This window comes from Rhinolophus sinicus, linkage group LG12 (assembly GCF_036562045.2).
Source record: "Rhinolophus sinicus isolate RSC01 linkage group LG12, ASM3656204v1, whole genome shotgun sequence".
Lineage (NCBI taxonomy): Eukaryota > Metazoa > Chordata > Mammalia > Chiroptera > Rhinolophidae > Rhinolophus > Rhinolophus sinicus.
The window spans coordinates 38,092,708-38,115,001 of record NC_133761.1 but is presented as its reverse complement, the minus strand read 5'-3'; the positions used below and the strand labels follow the sequence as shown (position 1 = coordinate 38,115,001).

The following is a 22,294-nucleotide window of genomic DNA, read 5'->3' as shown; positions in this document are numbered from 1 at the left end:
CACACCTAGTTTATCTAACTTGTGGATTACGCATGGCAGATACAAGATTCCAAGACGGTTTTCAATACTGTGCAGCTTAGAGTAGGAATCTTTTTAGTAGTATCAGTTGGTATATGAGGTCTGACAATTAAGTTCGTGAATTTATTGCAACAATGTTGCTAAACTTTTTGATATCAGAGGGATTATTCATTATTAATTTGTACCAATTGGACAAACAGTTAACCGAGTTTACTATTTGGAAGTGCTGAAAAGGCTGTGTGAAAAAGTTAGACCACCTGAACTTTTTGCCAACAATTCATGGCTCTTGCATCACGACAATGCACCAGCTCACACGGCACTGTCTGTGAGGGAGTTTTAAGCCAGTAAACAAATAACTGTATTGGAACATCCTCCATTCTCACCTGATCTGGCCCCCAATGACTTCTTTCTTTACCTGAAGATAAAGGAAATATGGAAAGGAAGACATTTTGATGTCATTCAGGATATCAAGGGTAATACAACAACAGCTCTGGTGCCCATTCCAGAAAAAAAGAGTTCCAAAATTGCTTTGAAGGGTGGACTAGGTGCTGGCATCAGTGCATAGCTTACCAAGGGGAGTACTTCCAAGGTGACTGTAGCAATATTCAGTAATGAGGTATGTAGCCCTTTTTCTAGGATGAGTTTGTGAACTTAATTCTTACCTTGTATGGTTAAGGAATTATATTTAATTCCCTCATTAGTGATTCTTCACTCAGCCTCTTGTGCATCCATTCTCTAGGTGGCAACCAAAGGAATCTTTTCGGAAAGCAAAACTTATCCAGTCATCCTTCCACTGAGAACTCTGCAATGTTTTCCCATTGTTCTCAAAATAAATAAATAAAAGTTATCTTTACGGATATCAAGGCCTCATGTGGTTTGGCCTCTATCAGCTTCATTCACACACATTCAGTGTATTGCTCACTTCTCCTCAACCTAGCTTGTTCTTGTTCTCTCCTATTTGCTGGTGTCCCCCCAATTCCCACCCAGGGCCTTTGCAAGTGGAGTTTGCTCTGCTAACAGCACTTCTTTTCTTTTTCAGATTTGTCACAGTTTCAATCTTACACTGTCTGTGTGAATGTTGTTTGAGGTCTGTTTCTCTCACTTTGTTATGAACTTTGCATGCCAGTTCCACTGACAATGCATTACCAAACCTTGGGCAGTGCCTGGCAAAAAGCTGGGCTTTAGTGAATGAATGCATGAGTGAATGAATCCAGGAAGATGCCATTTAACCTGGATCGTGATGGATGAATTCATCATGGAGTTGGGGAGAAGCACATTTCAGAAAGAAAGCAACAGCATGAACAATTTGGATAAAGGACCAATTTAAATGGGTATGCCCATTTAAACTGGAGTTCAAGTGAGGAGTGTTGGGGAGGAAGAGTGGCCTAAGATGAGGCTGGACATGTATTCTGAGGCAGACTTTTCAGGGCTTGTTATGTCTTGTTGGAAAACTGAGACTCCATCCTGAGTAATAGAACCACTGAAGTTTTTTTTGTTTTGTTTTGTTTTTTAAATTTTATTTTATTAAATTTATTGGGGTGACAATTGTTAGTAAAATTACATAGATTTCAGGTGTACAATTCTGTATTACATCATCTATAAATCCCATTGTGTGTTCACCACCCAGAGTCAGTTCTCCTTCCATCACCATATATTTGATCCCCAAGACTGGTGCAGCCGTTATGGAAGGCAGTGTGGAGGTTCCTCAAAAAATTACGAATAGAATTGCCATATGACCCAGTAATCCCTCTCCTGGGTATCTACCCAAAGAACCACTGAAGTTTTTGAGAAACGAACTTGACATCATGAAATAGAAACTGAACTTGAATGACAATGTGGAAAAGGAGTGGGTTGCTGGGAACCCACTGAAGAGGCTATTGCTTAAGATGATGGGACTTGGCCTAATGAGGTAGTTGTGGGAATGCAGAGGAGGAAACGAGGAAATGCACTGAGCTTGGCAAAGAACCAGACACCGAGTTGAGGGTTAATGATGAGCTGTAGTCAAGCAACATGTTAACCAGGACAGCAACTACGCTCTGAGGACAACTTGTACTCAAGACATCGGGTAACCTACAACATCCCTATTTGTATTTAGCCCCAGAATGGAAAACAGAGAGTTAACTCTGTAAGAATGAGAGACAAAGGGAGGGATTAAGAATGGGTAGAATGACTACTATAACAAGACCATATAACCAGGGTTGGTATCCAGCTGTTATGCACAGGTTACTTAACAAATGACTACTCTGATAAATTGAAGACCAGGTAAATAAGCATTACGTATTCTGAACAGTGTCTGCCTTGAATCATACCTTAAATAGATAAGCTGGACTTGAACATGGACCTCCCTCTTTGGTTCTTACAATAGCTTGCTATGTTTTTAAAGTTTTTAATCACAGACTAGCTTAGATTAGGTTAGAGTGTGGAGAGCTTTCTATGTCTCACTGAAATTCTGAAAAATGTAAGCATTTGTCAGCGTTAACCTTCCTTGCTAACCTTATCATGGAAATACAAATGAATGACAAAATTATTCAAAAACAAGAAATTAAGGAAGATTATAAAAGAAAACAAAAATTAATAGCTCACAAACTAAGTAATGTGCTTCTGAAAACTCACTATGGATATAACATTTTATCAATTACTAAGAGTCACTTTAAAATCACCCCCCCCCAAAAAAAAACACTCATGTTGCCATCCTTGATGGTTGGCATTAAGAGCACACTGCCTCGATAAGCCCTACTCCCACACCCTACCATCAGCTAGTTATTGTCATAATTTTGACACTACTGATGGGTAAAATCCTTTAAGCACTTCTGGAAGTTGAGGTCAAATTTACCTGTGGCCAATAGTCATGATTACCCAGCGCAGGGAAAACCTGGAGATTTGGAAAGAGACTCTGGATGGTGGTTGTCATATTAGCAATCACACTTATGACTATCTGTTGAGAGTTCATGCACTGGAACATGAGGTGGGCTATCCCTGAAAAGGAGAAGAATCATAGAGAACAAAATCAGTTTCTATAAAAAGGCACTAGATTTATGTGTGAATCCTTGCTCCACCGAAAAACAACAACAGATAATTAAGAGTTGATAAACTACTCTTCATTTACCTTTCTCCTACAAAGAATCCTACAAAAAAAAAGTGAAATTACAAAAGGTAAACCAGAAATATCAGCCAATTTCACTGCCTGACTAAAGATTTATGAAAGGTGAAAAATTTTAGTAATTAAAATTACAGATTCCAGAGCCCAAATGCCTGGATTCAAATCCCAGTTTGCCACTTACTAGCTATGTGCACTTGGGCAGGTTACTTAGGTGCTCAGTGCCTTCATTTCCTCATCTGTAAAATGGGAATAATAATTAATAATAATATCTATTATAAAGATAATACAAAGTTAAAATGTATAAATTAATTAAAATAGTGCCATGGTCATTATCGCAGGAAATATAGCCTCTTCACTCTACAGTGATGGATAGAATTAATCAATTATACCACCAGAAGATGATACAAAATTGCTATCACAGGCTAACTCCCACTGTTGCCATCTGTCTTCAATTATTTAACCAAGACATTTATCACATTAATAAATACTTCAAGATACTGATACAAGTGTGCTATTTATGGATTCATTTTCATTAACATCAACATCTTTCTTGTAGTCTAAAAAAAGACAAAATTTTTCTTATCTCTAACAATGTTGATTAATTTCACCTAGTATTTTTTAAACCCAAATAATTCTTAAAACATAATTAATCTTATGGAATTCAGCTTTCTAATGAAGCTTAGGACACTATAGGTAAATATTGAATAACTGATGGTCTTTATATAATCACTTACCCTGTCCATATCATGAAAGATGCTTCTTGTTCTGAATTTTTAATAAAATCAAATGCTGACAAAAAAACAAAACAGAAAAAAAAAGAATGGGTAGAATGGAGAATGGTTAGGGGAAAGGGAAAGACATGAAAACATACAACTCAAAAGCTGGGGTGAATGGCCCCTTGGAGCTGGGCTAAATGGCTTCATTTCCTGCCTGAGGTCCAATGGTAACTCTTGTCGACTCAGAATGTTTCAGTCCAGAGTCTTTGACTCCAGTGCCTGCATTTGTCTTCTAGTGTCTGGCTTTCCCTTTGGCTGGTAGTGGGGAGTTACTCGGACCCTTTGTTGGTGTCCTCAGTGATGTTTCCTGAGTAGTCTGTTTAGCTGATAATTTGAAATGAAGTTATATAATCTTGTGCTTTCTTTGGGAAGCAATTTAGTGGCTCATTTGGAAGTTGAGTTACAATTAAAATCCAGAGGGGACAAAATAGGAAGCACATATGATAAAACGATACCAATGCAGCAGTTAATCTAATCTAGAGTGTTTGAACTGAAAGACAGGCTCTGCCAGTCAGGACAGAAACTAACATGAAGGGTGCGCAGGCACAAAACACACTTTAGGAAATGAGAGCTGTCATCCCACAGATCACAGACTGTAACTGGATAAGGACAATATCTTTTAAACTCACATATATCTGAGCTATGACACCACCTCTTTCATTTCTTTGGTCACAATCTTGTTAGTTTTTACTCTCAAAGTTGTATTGTTATTGTAAACTGAAAAATATTAACATTTAGTCTAGGAATATAATGTGGAACTCCAGTCAGCGGATCCATATTAAGAAAAAATAAAGAAATTAACATTTTTTAAAGTCTTGGCTCTATATTCAAACATATGATAATAAATTTATATTTATATGTTTCAAGTAAAAACAAGTGATTAAAGTATATATATCTGTATATAAATGAAATATATAATGAAACATATAATGAAATATATATGTGTGTGTATATATATATATTTCATTTTAAAATATTTTTTTCTTTAATAGCATTTTGATCAACTCATCAATGATGACTGGTCCTAATTGTACTGGGTTTCATTTAGGGCCATATCATGTGAGAAAAGCAGACGTACATTTAACCTTTAAAAGCAAACAGTATTGGAGACTGTGGGAACCCAATCAACTGACGCAATAGCAGATTCTTTTCTTCCTTATCAAGTTCATTTTAGAGCTATGCTCACTTAGTGGAATAGTTTAAATTATGGGAACACAATTTAAGTTCTTCTTCCTCTTATGCTTACTCTTATTTTCCCTCTTTTGCTGAGGTCATAGAGTTAAATTAACATTAAGTGCAAATTTATATTTTATTGTTATCTCCTTTTCGCAGATGAAGAAATGAAGCTTAGAGCAATTGAAAAACTTGTCACCTTCTCAAAGCTTCAACAACCAAGGACAGAATTTTGAAAGCAAGCCCTGGGGAATGTTTAGGCTTGCCTCTGAGGCTGGGAAAGCTGTCTCCCTCCGTGTTTCTTATCCAGTATCATTCAACTATTTGCTCAAAGTCAAAACATAGTAGTCATACTTGATTCTCTCTTTTCTCACCTTCTACAAAATAATTATTTAAATTCCATCAATTTCCTGAGTTTAAGCCACCATCATCTCTCAGATGTATATTAGGAATATGATAATAACAAGTAGACGTGTTTGTGTGTGTGCGTGTAAAAACACTTGCTATGTACCAAGCATTATAACAAGCACCTCACTTATATTAACTTACCTATATTTAATTCTCAAAATTATCCCTGGACGTAAATGCTACTATTTTTCTCATTTTAAAAACAAGAAGCCTAATGCACACAGAGAGATCAGAGGCAAAGATGACAGTCTCTTTTCCTTAGATTTGTTTTCTCCAGTTCACTTTCCACAACACAGGTAGAGTGATAGTTCTAAAATAAAAATCTTACTATGTTGCTTCAAGAAGTTAAAATTTTTTCCTTTCTTCCTAGCATCTTGCTGCCATTTTGGGCCAATATTCTCTACCCCTTTTCCATGAGGACTTACTTATGTAAAAATAGTAACTGATGGAAAATTACTGGTGCTAATTGGATACCATGGCCAGATTAGGTGAGACCAGCAAGTTATTGGTGCCTTTGGCAGACTGTATGTTCCAAAGATGGCTGCAACAGTATCTCCCCTCCTACATGGTCTTACAATGTGACACTCAGAAGAGTTCTCTTCTTGAGCTAATAACGGTGGTCACTATGACATCATGAGACTCCAAGGTTAGATCATAAAAGGTGATGTAGCTTCTGCATTGATCACTGCAGTAATTGCACTGGATCTCTAAGCTGCCATTTAAGCAATCAAAAGGCTCTGAGACCGTTGTGCTATAAGGAAACCCAAACTAGCCCAGGTGGAAAGGCCACATAGAAAAGCCTGAGACTTCTGAGGACAGAAATGCCAAGCTAGCCACCAGCTACCGTATTCCAGAACCAGCCATTAACTGATTGTAACTGCATGAGAGAGCCAAAAGCAGCCAGCTAAGGACCTCCCAAATAATGACCCAGAGATTATAAAATGATTGTTGCTATTTTAAGCCAGTAAAGTTTGGGATGATTTGTTATGCAGCAATATGTAACTGGAACAGTGTCCTTCAATTTAAACCACTTGAGAGTGTAACTGTATGCACGAGGAGGACACCCTCAGTGTTTTAACTCCTGGTTTGTACTGGGAAAAGAGCTTCTCTACCTTTCCAGCCTACCAAGTTTGTGGCTTGTGTTGCCTAGGCTGAACTATAGCCTTGACTTTGTGACTCCAAAAGTAGAGTGGCTGAGACAGTTTTGTGCACTTGAATTGTGCTTCTTACTGAACTTTCAGCATCTTGGAGTGCCACAGGTGATAAAATACACATTTTGTCAGCTGATAACCCTGGTGGCTATCTCATGCTTCTGTTAAATAGCTTGGCAGTGATCTAGCTCATCAGAAGGAGACAAGGTCACTAGATATACTCACCCTGACCCCCAGCCTAGAAACTCCTTTGTCAGGTATCTTCAGTCCATGGTTGTTTCCTCCCAGCTGCTGCTGCTGCTGCTGCTGCTGCTCCTCCTCCTCCTCCTCCTCCTCCTCCTTCTTCTTCTTTTAATTAAAGTTTATTGGGGTGACAATTGCTAGAAAAGTTACATAGGTTTCAAGTGGACAAATCTATAATAAATCATCTATATATCACACTGTGTGTTCACCACCCAGAGCCAGTTCTCCTTCCATCACCATATGTTTGTTCCTCTTTACCCTCATCTACCATCCCCTCCCCCCTTACCCTCTGGTAACCACTAAACTATTGTCTATGTTTATGAGATTTTGTTTCTTTGTCTTGTTCCTTTATTGTTTTCAGTTTTATATCCCACATATCAGTGAAATCATATGGTTCTAGACTTTTTCTGTTTGACTTATTTCACTTAGCATGATAATCTCAAGATCCATTCATGTTGCAAATGGTATTATTTCATCTTTTCTTATGGCAGAGTAGTATTCCATTGTATGTATACACCACACCTTCCTTATCCAATCATCTATCAAAGGACACTTTGGTTGTTTCCATGTCTTGGCCACTGTAAATAAAGCTGCAATGAACATTAGAGCACATTTATTTTTATGGAGAAATGCTTTCAGATATTTTTGGTAGATACCCAGGAGAGGGATTGCTGGGTCATATGGCCCTCCCAGCTTCTTGATAAAAATTTCCAGCAGCATTGGAGTGCAGATCCCTCTTCTGGAGCACTTTCCATGGTGCATCTACTGTGCTGGGCTGGCCACACTGTCTGTGAGCTTCAGGAATTATAGGCACTCCATTGTTGCTCTGCTTGTGTTTTTCTCAATAAGTCTCATTTTAGGCTAATCCTGTGTCACTGTTTGTGCCCTTTGCAACAATAAGTAGGGTCAATGGCCAACATATTCTATGAATTAGTCAGCCCAAGCTGGATTAACAGTGACAGACTGAGGGGCAATCCCTTTCATAGTTAGCTAGGAGAATACTTCAGCAAAATCAATATTGATATCACCAAATATCAAGATGCTTGTCTCTGTGCCTGATATTTAACCATTAGAGATTTATCTCATCAATATTTTTTGAGTGCCTACTATATACTATACTCTGTGTTAGTTATTGAGGGATATAAAGTTGAATACATATAGTCTCTATTTTTAAGGATTCTAGAGTTTAAAGGGAGAGACAGAGTAGGGAGCTGGCAACTGCAATTCAGGATTATAAGTACCAAAGTAGGACTATTATGGCATAGAGTATCACGGTAAGGAAACAGATTTGTAGGGTGGCAGGGGAAGTCAGGGATGTCCAAGGAGGGAGTAATGTCATGGTTGAGACCTGCAGATTAAATGAAGTTGGCCAGGTAAAGGACAGGAAAGGTGAGAGCAAGCCTGTTCCACTTAAGGAATTGTGAAACCACTCTCTGCTTCTGGAAATTGGAGGAGTAGAAGGTGGTGAGGCGAGCAGTAGAATGGGGCAGGAGAAGCTGAAGAGTACAAGAAGGGCTTTAAAACCATTCATTTAGGAGCAGCACTTTGCTCCTAGGCAGAGGAGGAGCTAGATGAGATTTATCTTTTGGGAATGCCACTTCGGCTATAGTATGAAAGTGGTTTGGAAGGGGTTCTTGTGGTCATCCAAGTGAGAGTTGCTTGTGGCTCAATGAAGGTCATGGCATTGAGGATGGAAAAACTGGAAACATTTTGAGATGCTTTTCACTGTGATCATCTTCCATAATTCCCAGTCCCCCAACCCCAAATGCTATGTTCCATCCTGCTAATCTTTAAATATATCAGCTTTCCAGCATTGTCAGGCATTTCAGCTTTTCCCCCCTTCACATTTTCCCTGTCTGCAATGTCCATTGTCTTCCACATTTGGCAAACTCTTACGCATTCTTCAAGACCCATTTCCTCTCTGTTTTCCCTAACTTTCCCAGGAAATATTATTTCCTCTCTGACACTTCAATAGATCTTTATTCTCTCTTCTGTTACATGCACTGTATGCTTCTGTTTTCTCCTTCAGATCTACTGTCTCATCCTCTCCACCTTATTGGTTACCTCGGCAGTCAGCCTGAATAGGTGCAAATGGACTCTCTTGACTTCCAGCTTCTGATTGAGTTTGGCCATCATCAGAAGAACTGAAGGAACAAGGAGAATAAATTTGGAGTATTTATTCCCCGATTTTTCTTTCTGTGAGGTTACTCTGGGCTGATTTCTTCCCCCAGCAAATGTTGTACCTAGCGATGTAGTGGTAAATGGTAACAACTAGTTTGGGAGTTGGAGAAGCCCTGATTTGTAGTATTTTCCCACTTCTGTGGTGTAAATACTCCCATTTCCAAACCAATTTTAAGATATCAGTGTGATGTCACTGAGTTTGGAATTGGAAAGAGATGTGCTCTGTCCTTTCAAGCTGGCAGGAGGCAGTTCCACCACCCCACTGTTCCATTGTTTCCTTCCAGGTAATTGTACTTGCTCTTCCCCTAGCCCTTCCAACCTGCGAGGAAGGCTGTGCCACATTTGTTTTTAGCCCTGGGACACTGCACTATCTCCTGTGTTTTTCTCACCGTACCTTTGAAAATAGTCCTTTTATTAGACCCTAAAATTATCCAATTTGAGGTACCATCTGTTTCCTGATGAGATCTTAATCGATTCACCAACATATACTGTGAAAATTAATCATTTAGAAATATTTTCTCCTATTGTATTACACATACCTAGAGTGCAGGGTTATGATTTATTAATTTTTGTATCTCCAACCCTAGCTAGTAGAAGGGGTGTGATGGGAAAGAATAAATAACTAATTTTTGTTGACGTTCTATTATGTATCAAATTAATTCCAGGCACTATAATTCTAGCATTTACAGATAAGGAAATTGAGGCTCATGTGGTAGTTTTTCCAAGGTTACAAAGTTAGGAAGTAACTGAGTGCCTGACTCTAAAACCCATTCTTTGTGCACTATTTCCTCAACTTACTTTTAGTGAATAAATGGATGTTTCAGTCGACAGAGGAAATAGAGTGAGTGCCATCTGAGATGCCTGGCAAGAGGGACCTTCAAGTGGGAGGGAGATGGAAATTGTCTTTCTTCTGTTCCTAGGAGTGATGTTTCTAGCAATCTAGCAGCTTATGAAATGTAAACTGTCCATATATAAGCGTTCCCTTTGAACAGGGTACTTTAGATAGCATCAGGAAATTCATATGTCAGTCAAATCTGGCAGATATTTTTATTAGCAGCTTAACAAATTCATTTCTAACAAGAATAATGGGCAGCTTCTAATCTCCTTAAGGTTTAAAATTAGCTTAATACTTATAGACAAGGAAAACCATGTCTGTGGTTTTGAATAAAGCTGCAATGTCTGTGGACATGTCTGTGGTTTTGCATGAAATGATGGAGGAAACTGCAAATGTGACTGAGAAATTTTTTAAATGATTTTTATTAAAATATAGCTAACATACAATATTATAATAGTTTCAGGTGTACACAATAGTTATTGAACATTTATATACCTAAAGAAGTGATCACCATTGTAAGTCCAGGAACCAACTGGCACTGTACCATGCTATCGCAATATTGTTGTGTTCTCCATACTGTATGTTACATCCCCATGACTAATTTGTTTTATACCTGGAAATTAGAACATCTTATTCCCCTTCACACACCCCCTTTTTAATTTTTCTATTACAGTTGACATTCAATATTATTTTATATTAATTTCAGGTGTACATCACAGTGGTTAGACATTTGTGTAATATAAGAAGTAATCCCCCTGACTAGTCTAGTGCCCACCTGCCACTATACATAGTTATTACCATATTATTGACTATATTCCCTATGTTTTACTTTACATTGCCATGACTATTTTGTTAACTATTAATTCATCTTCTTAATCCCTTCACCTTTTTCACCTGCTCCCCAACCCCTACCATATACCCTGGTAATTCTAGTACCCATCTGACATCATACATAGAGATTACAATATTATTGAGTATATTCCTTATGTTATACCCTACATCCCCATGACAACTATGTCACAACAAGTTTGTACTTTTAATCTCTTCACCTTTTTCACCTACCCCTAATTCCCCTCTGATCTGGCAACCATCAAAATATTCTTTGTATCTATGAGTTTGTTTCTGTTTTGTTTGTTTGTTTACTTTGTTATTTAGATTCCACATACAAGTGAAATCACATTGCATCTGTCCTTCTCCATTGGGCATACTTCACTCAGGACAATACCGTCCACATCAATCTATGGCACCACAGATAGCAAGAACCCATCCTTCCATAGCCAAACAATATTCCATTATATACAAAGTCTGACAATTAAGTCACGAACTCATCCTAGAAAAAGTGATACATATCTCATTGCTGAATATCTACATCTGACATTGGTATTTATGTGGGCCAGAGAGAAGAAAGTGACTGAAGGAAGAAAGACACAAAACAGAGGTAGAGAGAATGCACTGAAAGCAGGCAATCAAAACAAGGCAAGACTTGGGATATATAGCTCTTCAGAGAGGGCTGAGATACTGGGGTGATGCTAATTCATGCTTGAGCATTTTTCAAATTGATGCAGACTATCCCACCATCTTTGCCCCCTTAGTGCCAGAAAGTTTTATGGAGACATCCAGGCAGCAGATATTTGGGTTATAAAGGCCCCTGTGTTTTTCTGTGTGGCCACAAGAAAGGGGTGGGTACTGTAGAGACTGTGTCCAACTCCACAACCAATCTTTTTTTTTTTTAATTAAAGTTTATTGGGGTGAAAATTGTTGGTAAAGTTACATAGATTTCAGGTGTATAATTCTGCAATATATCATCTATATATTACATTGTATGTTCATCACCCATCCAACCAATCTTGTTAAAAAATTTTTAAATTAGTTTCATGTGTACAAAACACTGTAATAGTTAGACATTTATCATTTATACCCCTCACAATGGGGAAAAAAATCTCAAGAAGGTGGTATAGAATTGTAGGGAGGTGAGCAGACCTTCCATCACTGTGATCTGCAGTGGAGAAGAAGAGGAGGCCTCCCCATGTGGCTTAAAAAATTGTCTTGGATATTCTTGTAGTTTCCACAGAGAATAATAGCCCTCATGTGCCGTCTTTTCTCAGAAAGGTGTCAGTTGACAATGCATGTGTAATAAATTCAAAGATAGGGGAAGGGAAGCCTCTGAAGCTTCTTGGAAAAGATCTGGCTTCAGTTTGATTCTAAGGAGTGAGAGGGATTTGGCTAGGCAGAGAGGAGAAATAATTTAATGATAGCTTCCATCTCTAAGTATAAGCTATAACAATTAAGTTTGTGAATTCATCCTAGAAAAAGTGCTACATGCCTCATTGCTGAATATCACTACAGTCACCTTCTAAGTACTTCCCTTGGGAAGCTATGCACCTATGCCAGAACCTAGTCCACCCTTCAAAGCATTTTTAGAACTCTTTTTCTGGAATGGCCATCAAAGCTGTTGTTGTATTACCCTTAATGTCCTGAATGCCATCAAAATGTCTTCCTTTCCATATTTCCTTTTTCTTCAGGTAAAGAAAGAAGGCATTGGGGTCAGATGAGGTGAGTAGAGAGGGTGTTCCAAGAGAGTTATTTGTGTATTGTCCCTCACAGACAGTGCCGTGTGAGCTGGTGCATTGTCGTGATGCAAGAACCATGGATTGTTGGTGAAAAGTTCAGGTGGTCTAGATATTTCACACAGCCTTTTTAGCATTTTCAAACAGTAAACTTGGTTATCTGTTTGTCCAGTTGGTACAAGTTCATAATGAATAATCCTTCTGATATCAAAAAAGGTTAGCAACATTGTTGCAACAAGTTTGCGAACTTAATTGTCAGATCTTCATATACATACCACTTCTTCTTTATCCATTCATCCATTGATAGACACTCCAGTTGCCTCCACATCTTGGCCATTGTAAACAATACTGCAATGAACATATGGATTCACATGTCCCCTTGAAGTAGTGCTTTGGGTTTCTTCAGATAAAAACCTAGAAGAGGGGTTACTGGGTTCTCCTTTGTCTCTTGTTATAGCCTTTGTTTTAAAGTCTTTTTTGTCTGGTCTAAGAATTGCTACCCAAATTGTTTGGGGTTTTTTCTGTTTCCATTTTCATGAAATACCTTGTTCCCATCCCTTTATTTTCAGTCTGTGTGTTTCTTTTGATCTGAAGTGAGTCTCTTGTAGGCAGCATATGAAGGGTCTTGTTTTCTTATCCATTCAAACCTTATCTTTTGATTGGAGCATTGAATCCATTCACATTGACAGTAATTGTTGCTTAATATGTAGTTATTGCTATTTTGTTATTAATATTTTTGATATTTTTTCCATCTTAAAATAGTCCCTCTAAGATTGCTTGTAATTCTTGTTTGCTGTTGATGAACTCTTTTAGTTTTTTATTGTCTTGGAAGTTCTTTATCTGTCTTTCGATTCTAAATGATCACTTTACTGGGTAGAGTAATCTTGGTTTAGGTCCTTGCTATTTATCATTTTGAAATTTTCCAGCCAATCCCTTCTGGCCTGCAAAGTTTCTGTTGAGAAATCAGCTCACAGTCTTATGGGAGCTCCCTTATAGGTCTAACTGCTTTTCTCTAGCTGCTTTTAAGATTCTCTCTTTGTCTTTAACCTTTGGCTTTCTAATTATGATGTGTTTTTGGTTTGGGCTTTTTTGGGTTTATCTTGTTTTGGACTCCCTCTGCTTCTTGAGCTTGTATATTTATTTCCTTTACCAGATTAGAAAAGTTTTCTGTCATTATTTCTTCTAATAAGTATTCCAGTCTTTGCTGTCTTTCTTCTCCTTCTGGTACCCTTTGATGCAATTGTTGGTATGCTTCAAGCTGTCCCACAGGCCCCTTAAACTATCCTCATTTTGGGGGGGATTCTTTTTTCTTTTTGCTGTTTTGATTGGGTGTCTTCTGCTACTATATCTTTTAAATCATTGATTCAATCCTCTGCTTCATCTAATCTGTTGCTTTCCTCTAATGTATTCTTCATTTCAGTATTGAATTTTTTATTTCTGACTTTTTTATATGTTTTCTATTTCAATTTTTATGTTTCCTGTCTCTTTTTTTTTTTAAACCCAGAAAATTTGTATTTATTTTAATAAGATGTACATGGTATAGGTTCCTGAAGAGGGTGGCATACAACATTTAAAGTCACATGTTAGAAGTAGCATTCTCCAATCTCTTTGTTGAAGTTCTCCTTGAGATCATTAAGCATCCTTATAATCAGTCTTTGGACTTCTTGATCTGATGGATTGCTTATCTTCATTTCACTTAGTTCTTTTTCTGGAGCTTTGTTGTGTTCTTTTATTTAAGACCTGTTTCTTTGTCTCCCCATTTTGTCTGCCTCTCTGTGTTTGTTTCTATGTATTAGGTAGGGCTGCTATGCCTCCTAGTTTTAGTAGAGTGGCCTTATGTAGTAGGCATCCTGTGGGATCAGTGACACACAATCTTCCTCATCACCGGGGCTGGGTGTGCCCCTTGTGTGGATTTTGTGTGCCGTTCTGATATAGTTGAGCCTTGGTTGCTGTTTTCACATCAATGGCAGGGATTGAGCCTCAGGCTGATTTGTTGTGAGGACTGGCTGTGGCTACAGTGGAGGATCTGTGGTGACCATACAGAGCAGAATTCACCTTAGCAGGTCTCTGGTGCCTTTCCAATGTGCCCTTTGGGTGTTTCGTCCTCAGAGGTGGCTGGGTGATTCTCCCACTGGGTCTGAAGCTGGCCACTGGGTGTGCAAGCCTTGGAACCTCCTGGGAGGGCATCTACCACAGACACATTTCAGCTGCAGCCTGTGCCCTGCTTGGCGCCACCTGGAATGAGCCACAAAGCAATCTGCAGATGGCTGCCACCTGTGCTGGACTTGGAGCTCCCTCAAGAGGCCAAGCCACAAACCAAGGCCAGCTGTTGCTAGTACTGGCCTTAGTGCTGCTCAATCAGAGGTACGGGACACACCAAAGCCAGGTGCTGCCTGTTCATGTTTTGTGAACCTTTGAGAGTTTTTAGGGAAGTCTGTAGCTTGAGCCAAGTGAAGCCATTTATACAGAACAGCCACTGTAAGTGACTTGAGTGGGCCTGAAAGTTGTGTGGGGCCTCAGGGAATCAGCGTGAATGAATTGTATCAGCCAGGTTGATTGAGACTTAGATATGGCAACCACCTTCATGGGAAAGAGGAAGGCTCAACAAAGAAACAATAGCTTCTGTCAGCTTCTCTGTCAGGGAGAAAGATATCCCTCTAGCCCTTGCCCTGAAGCCAGACAATTCAGCTCCTCCCCATACATCCCAGACATCTTTTAAGATTCTGCCTCGGTGTTTGACTCAGAGCAAGTGTGTCTGCCAGTGAGTAAATCCATGTGTGGCCCCTTTAAGAGTATCACGTGTGACTGCATCTGTCCTCCATTTCACTCAGCCACAATCTCTTCTGGTTTTCATAGCCAGAATTTAGAGAGGTTTCTCTCCTTGGTACTGAAACCCTGGGCTGGGAAGCCAGTAGTGGGGCTGACATAGTTTGCTCCTCCGTAGCTGAGATATCCCTCCTGATTTTTAACTACCACACATGCATATGGGACCAGCCCATTCCATATCTCCACCCCTCCTTCGAGCCTCAATGTGGCTTCTTCTGTATGTTCTTAGTTGTAGGGCTTCAGTTCAGTTAGACTTCAGGCAATTCTCAGTGATGGTTTTTCTGTAGTACAGTTTTAATTTTGATATAGTCATGAGAGGAGGAAAGTACAGAGTTTACCTACTCTGCCATCTTTTTTTTTTTCCAAGTCAAGTTGTTGTCCTTTCAATCTTAGTTGTGGAGGGTGCCATTCAGCTTCAAGTTGTTGTCCTTTCAGTCTTAGTTGTGGAGGGCGCAGCTCAGCTCCAGGTCCAGTTGCCATTTCTAGTTGCAGGGGGCACAGCCCACCACCCCTTCCGGGACTCGAGGAATCGAACTGGCAACCTTGTGGTTGAGAGCCAACTGGCCCATGTGGGAATTGAACCAGCAGCCTTCGGAGTTAGGAGCATAGAGCTCCAACCACCTGAGCCACCGGGTCGGCACCCCCTATTCTGCCATCTTGACCAGATCTCTCCACACAGAAATTTTATGAATGAAAATATTTAAATCAGACTAACATCTCAAATTTTGTGGTCTAATCTTTCCATCTACAAGATACTGGTGACTCTAACCAAGACTTGGAGGGATCTGTGAGAGGTCTGTTTAAATAAATGTATTGAGTATATTTCTGTTTGCTCTCTTGAAAGGACTTAAAGCAAATAGTATTTCGTTTTAATAATGACAAACATTTGCTGGATAAATTGATGCTTGTTTTGGCAATTTCAGTCTGTTAAGATACCACAAAAGGGAACACAATAATTCTAATGGGCCCATTAAAAACCTGAGTGAGAAAACTTGAGTCTAATTCTGGCTTTGTCACTTGCCTAGTTTTATAATTATAGCTAAGTCACTTAAATGTTCTGCACTTCAGTCTCCTTATAAGTGAAATGGTTGTTAGGTTAGATGTAAACTAAATTATCTTCCTAGCTCTAACAAGTTTATGAAATGCTTTAGAATTTGTCTTTCTTTTTAGTAAAGTCATTACAATTAATCTACATTTATTAACCACTATGTCATTTAATTTGAATTTCTTATTTTCCTGTAGAATAATAATTTAATTATTTAGTCATTCATCCCTTATTATTTATCATCTATTTACCACCTATCTACATATTTATGACTATTAAAGACAAAAGCGGTCCAATGTCCAATGTGAGGGCATAAAAAAACTATTTACATTATACTTCAGACTAGCTTTTTATTCCCTAACATATTCATATATTGTGTGTGTGGGTATGTGTGTATGGGTGCATGCACACACACACATATATATATATATATATATACAGTTGTATATATATATATACAGTTGTATTCTGGTAAATGCTTACCAGTCAGCTGTACTGGGGGGGAAAAAAAGCTCTGATTTATAGGATTTGCCAATTTCTGTGGCGTAACTGCTTCCACCATGGCCAATTTCAAGTTATCAATGATAAGTTGCTGAATGTGAAGCTATAAAAAGATGTACAAAACTGGCTTGTGCAAGCTGGTAAAAGCAGTCTCCAGCACACCTCTGAGTATAAGCACTTTGTGGGGTGTTAACTGCTTTGTTTCATGCTAAAACCTATTATAACATATATTTTGAGAATTGAAAACTCAACCTAAAACTAAGCAATACAAAACATATGTTTTCTACGTGATTTCTGTTCATTATAATCTTCGCCTTGAATTATTTTTACTAGCTCACTCTCTCACCCTCATACCAAATGTATGCACACATAAGCACATATATGCACATATACCCAAATTATGTTAAAATTTTTGATGATGTCTCTATGCATTATGTAATCATGTATAGCTAGACAATATTAAAATATGGTGCAAATTTTTTTCTTCAAAAGTTGTCTATCCTTTTAAGTTTAAAGTTAGAAGAGCTCCCTTAAAAATGTATATTTCTAAAGGATTATAAACTTTTATGCCTTCCTTATGAATGTGTCTGTATTTGTACCTAAGATTTTCATTGATTAATTATGTATCAAAGGAGTTAGACCCTGAAAAACCTCCAATCTAAGATCATCAAATGTTGGAATGACATAAATTAGACACATTCAGAAATCCAAAAAGCTGCATACAGTAATTTGGTATTTAGTCAATCACAGAAAGGCTACAATGCGTTGACTGTTGACTGAATGATGAGCATCAAACACAGAGTGTAATTAACACAGACAGAAGCTTACTGCCAACAACAGTTTGAAACAATTTTAGCCCTCTATTTCCTGCCAACTTTGATATAAAAAGAACCCTTCATAGCGTGATTGAGAAAATTTGTTTTTGCTTGGGAAATTCAGCTTGAAACCTCAGAGCCTCCAGAACAGTAGTTTTCACAGGATAGGAACTTAATGGGTATTTGTTGGATTGAACCAGATCTATGTTTTTTTTAAATTGGTCCTCAGATACCACAATTCTTGTTAGTAAATTCTCATTGAATTCCATAAACCGGTAGTAACATGCTCTCTGTACCCTTAAGTAGTAAGTGAGCATTTGCTAAGCTAGTGAACATTTTCCAAGGGAGAAAAAGACAATGATAAATACCTATCTTATTCAGTCCAAGGAAAGCTTTTACAAAAATTGCTATTGGAAATTTGAAGTGTGGGCTGATCCAAGAATTTATCTAAGCTGATTAAATATGCAAGAAGGAATATCAGTTCTAAGTTATCTGTTAACAGTTTATCTCAGTGACATCAGAAGCATGGCCATATAAGGGATCCCCTTGATCTCTTCCCTTGAAGTCACAACAAGTTGAACAGCTATAATTCAATTAAAGGATTCCCTGTATAACACAGAAACACATCTGAGAGATCCGTGCTTTGAAATAGCTGAAGGTCGGTGAATCAGGGAAAACTGTAGAGGTGGGAAAGGAAAAGAGCAGAGACAGGTGCTGCAGATACAGCCCAGAGTTCACTGTGGTTCCAGGAGAGAGGAAGATTGGGACTGCAGGTGCACTCGTGTGGCCCCGAACAATCCTGCCTGATGATCAGCATATAATATGGCTGAAACCAGTAATCGGGGCAGAGACCTCAGTACAGAGACAGAATACAGAAGTGTGACAGCTTTGTTCCAACAGCCACTACTGTCAGGCAGCAAACAAAGCCATGGAGCCTGGCAACCTCCCCACACCCTCCCAGAGCTCACCTATTCACACCCTCCCAGAGCTAGCAGGGAGCCACAGAAGAAACTGTAGTAGTGAGTGTCGGGTTACAAAATAGAATATCTACAACCATGAGAACTGGAGAGATAGTTCCTGATTGGCAGATGCACACTGTGGCTAATCCCAGTGACAACGGTGGAGATACAGAGATGAGGCAGCTGAGGTCTTGCTGTCGCCATTACTGGGAGAAGAACAAAGCCACAAACACACCAGCAGTCTCTATCAGACCACTCTGTCTGCACCCTTCACGGCTGATCCCAGCGGGGGTAACTGGGACACCTTAGGCAGCACAGTACTGCATCTGGCTGCAGGGGCAGCACTGGGATTTCAGGAGCTCATCAGAACCCCATCACCCATCACATTCTTCCATGGGGGCTGGTGCCCTGAGACTGAAGTGAGCGAGTCACAGAAGAGACACCTACCTCTCCAGGGAATACAAGGCATTTTTCACCACCCAGCAAATCTTAGAAGCTGGAACACTGCAAGAAAAAAATAAAATGCTAAGTGTCACCTACTGGAAAACAAAAGAAAGACTTCTTCTTATCAACCTCCTGCAGAGTTCACTCCAATATACCTGGGCAGAGAAACAATTCATCAAATACAATGAACCAAGGTAACAAAGCAGCTAGCTCAAAAAGAAAATGAACAATATCTAGAAAATAAACAAAGACATAGAAATATGTCACTTAAATGACAGAGAATTCAAGATTGCAGCTCGGAAAAAACTTATACTATACTATACCAAAATGTATACTATACCAAAGAGATTGAACTATAAAAGGAACCAAATAGAAATTATGGAGCTGAAGAACTCAATAAAAGAGTTCTTCAACTAGTGAGCTTAGGAAATAGTGCTGACCAGATGGAGGAAAGAATTAGTGATATTGAAGATAGAAATCTGGAAATGATGCAGATGGAAAAAGAGAGAGACTTGAGAGTTTAAAAAGAAATGAAAGAACTCTACAAGAACTATCTGACTCCATCCAAAAGAGCCATATAAAAACAATGGGTTTACCAGAAGGAGAAGAGAGGGAGAATGAAACAGAGAGACTATTCACAAAAAATAGTTGATGAGAAACTCTCAAACCTATGGAAAGAACTGGATTCTCGAATCAAAAAAACAAATAAAACAAAACAAAACAAAACAAAAAAACAGAGTAAGCAATTATCTCACACTAAAGAGGCTTTCTCCAAGTCACATTACATTATATTAAAACTGTCATAAATGAATGACAAAGAAAGAGTTCTCAAGACAGCTGGGGAAAAGATGGTAACCTAGAAAGGAAAGCCCACTAGATTATTATCATATTTTTCAGCAGAAATTCTACAAGCTAGGAGGGAGGGAATCAAATATTCAAACTATTGAGAGACATTACTAGCCAAGAATAATATAGCCAGTAAAGTTATCCTTTAGATAAGAAGGACTAACGATGGAAAACTTTCCACATATATAGAAACTGAGGGCATTTTCCACCACAAGACCAGCATTATAGGAAATACTGAAGGGATTATTCTACCTGAAACAAAAGACAAAAGGATATAAATCTATGAGTACGATGACTAGCAGACACACAGAATCAGGACATTGCAACCCTTATTTAGAACAGGGCACTATACACTTAAATATAACACGAAGGTTAAAGGAGGTAAAAACATAGGAAAGAAAAGAGAAGAAGGCAGTAGCTATTGCAACTCAGAGATGAACTCACAGCATAAATAGGGATAATTTCTGACACAAAAAACATAAAAGGGGAGGAGTAAATGTCTGAATTTGCAAAGGAGAGTGAAGATAAGATGCATGCAGAAGAAAAAGGACTACTGTATATACGGAACTTTCTTTTATATAAACTTAATGACAACCACACACAAAATATCTGCAACTGAGACCATATAACATAAAAAAAGAAAAAACAGAGGAAAAAATTGTAGAATAACACCAAACAAAAATAACAGACAGAAACACAAGGGAAAAGAAACTATGGAGACATCAAGCTACCAGAAAACAAAAGATAAAGTGGCTATAGGAAAACCTCATATATCAATAATCACCCTAAATGTAAATGGGCTGAACTCATCAATAAGAAGTCACAGAGTAGCAGATTGGATCAAAAAACAAAACCCAACCATATGCTGCCTTCAAGAGACACATATCAGATGCAAGGGCAAATATAGACTCAAAGTAAAAGAGTGGAAAATGATAGTCTAAACAAATGGCATTCAGAGAAAAGTGGGTGTATCCCTACTTATATCTGATGAAATAGACTTTCAAGATAAAAAATGTAACAAGAGACAAATGTGGACATTTCATAATGATAAAGGGGACAATACAACAAAAAGACATAACAGTTAGCAATATATATGCTCTCAATCAGGGAGCACCAAAATGTATAAAGCAACTACTAACAGAACTAAAGGGAGAAGCTGACAAAAACACAATTATAATAGGGGACCATTGACAGGTATGGATAGATCATTGAAACAGAAAATCAATAAGGAAATATTGGCCTTAAATGACACATTAGAACAAATGGACATAATTGACATTTACAGAACCTTTCATCCCAGAGCATCAGATTATACATTCTTCTGTAGTACACATGGAACATGCTCAAAGATAGACCATATACTGGGACACAAAACTAGCCTTAACAAATTTAAGAAGCTTGAAATCATACCAAGCATATTCTCTGACCACAATGCTTGAAATTGGATATCAACTGCAAAAGAAAAGCAGAAAACCCCACAAATATGTGGAGATTAAACGACACGCTACCAACTAATGACTGTGTCAAAGAAATGAAAGAGATCAAAATAAACATAGAAACAAATGAGAATAAAAATACAATATATCAAAACTTTTGGGATGCTGCAAAAGTGGTAATATGGGGGAAGTTTATATCATTATAGGACTATCTCAAGAAACAAACAAACAAACAAAAAATCCCAAATAAACAACCTAACATTACAGTTTTGTTTTGTTTTTTAAGATTTTATTGGGGAAGGGGAACAGGACTTTATTGGGGAACAGTGTGTACTTCCAGGACTTTTTTCCAAGTCAAGTAGTCCTTTCAATCTTGGTTGTGGAGGGTGCCATTCAGCTTCAAGTTGTTGTCCTTTCAGTCTTAGTTGTGGAGGGCATAGCTCAGCTCCAGGTCCAGTTGCCGTTTTCTAGTTGCAGGGGGCACAGCCCAGCATCCCTTGCGGGACTCAAGGAATCGAACCGGCAACCTTGTGATTGAGAGGACGTGCTCCAACCAACTGAGCCATCCGGGAGCTCAGCGGCAGCTCAGCTCAAGGTGCCATGTTCAATTTTAGTTGCAGGGGGCGCTGCCCATCATCCCTTGTAGGAGTCAAGGAATCAAACTGGCAACCTTGTGGTTGAGAGCCCACGCTCCAACCAACTGAGCCATCCGGGAGGCAGTTCAGCTCAAGGTGCCGTGTTCAATCTTAGTTGCAGGGGGTGGAGCGCACCATCCCTTGCAGAATTTGAGGAATTGAACTGGCAACCTTGTGGTTGAGAGCCCACTGGCCCATGTGGGAATCAACCTGGCAGCCTTCGGAGTTAGGAGCATGGAGCTCTAACCGCCTGACCCACTGGACTGGCCCCTAACAATACTTTTTTGTTTTGTTTTGTTTATTCATTACATTACATTTTAAAGAGCTATAAAAAG

The 22,294-nt window shown here is 38.7% G+C and overlaps 1 long non-coding RNA gene across 1 annotated transcript; it reads right to left on the bottom strand.

Moving 5' to 3' along the window:
- Positions 1–1,411: 1,411 nt before the first annotated feature.
- LOC141567805 (uncharacterized) lies at positions 1,412–7,002 on the bottom strand. Its single transcript, XR_012490650.1, has 4 exons — positions 6,852–7,002; positions 3,853–3,907; positions 3,300–3,354; positions 1,412–2,994 (listed from the first exon to the last, which is right to left on the bottom strand). It is a non-coding gene; the product is annotated as an uncharacterized LOC141567805 (long non-coding RNA).
- Between the last annotated feature and the right edge of the window lie 15,292 nt (positions 7,003–22,294).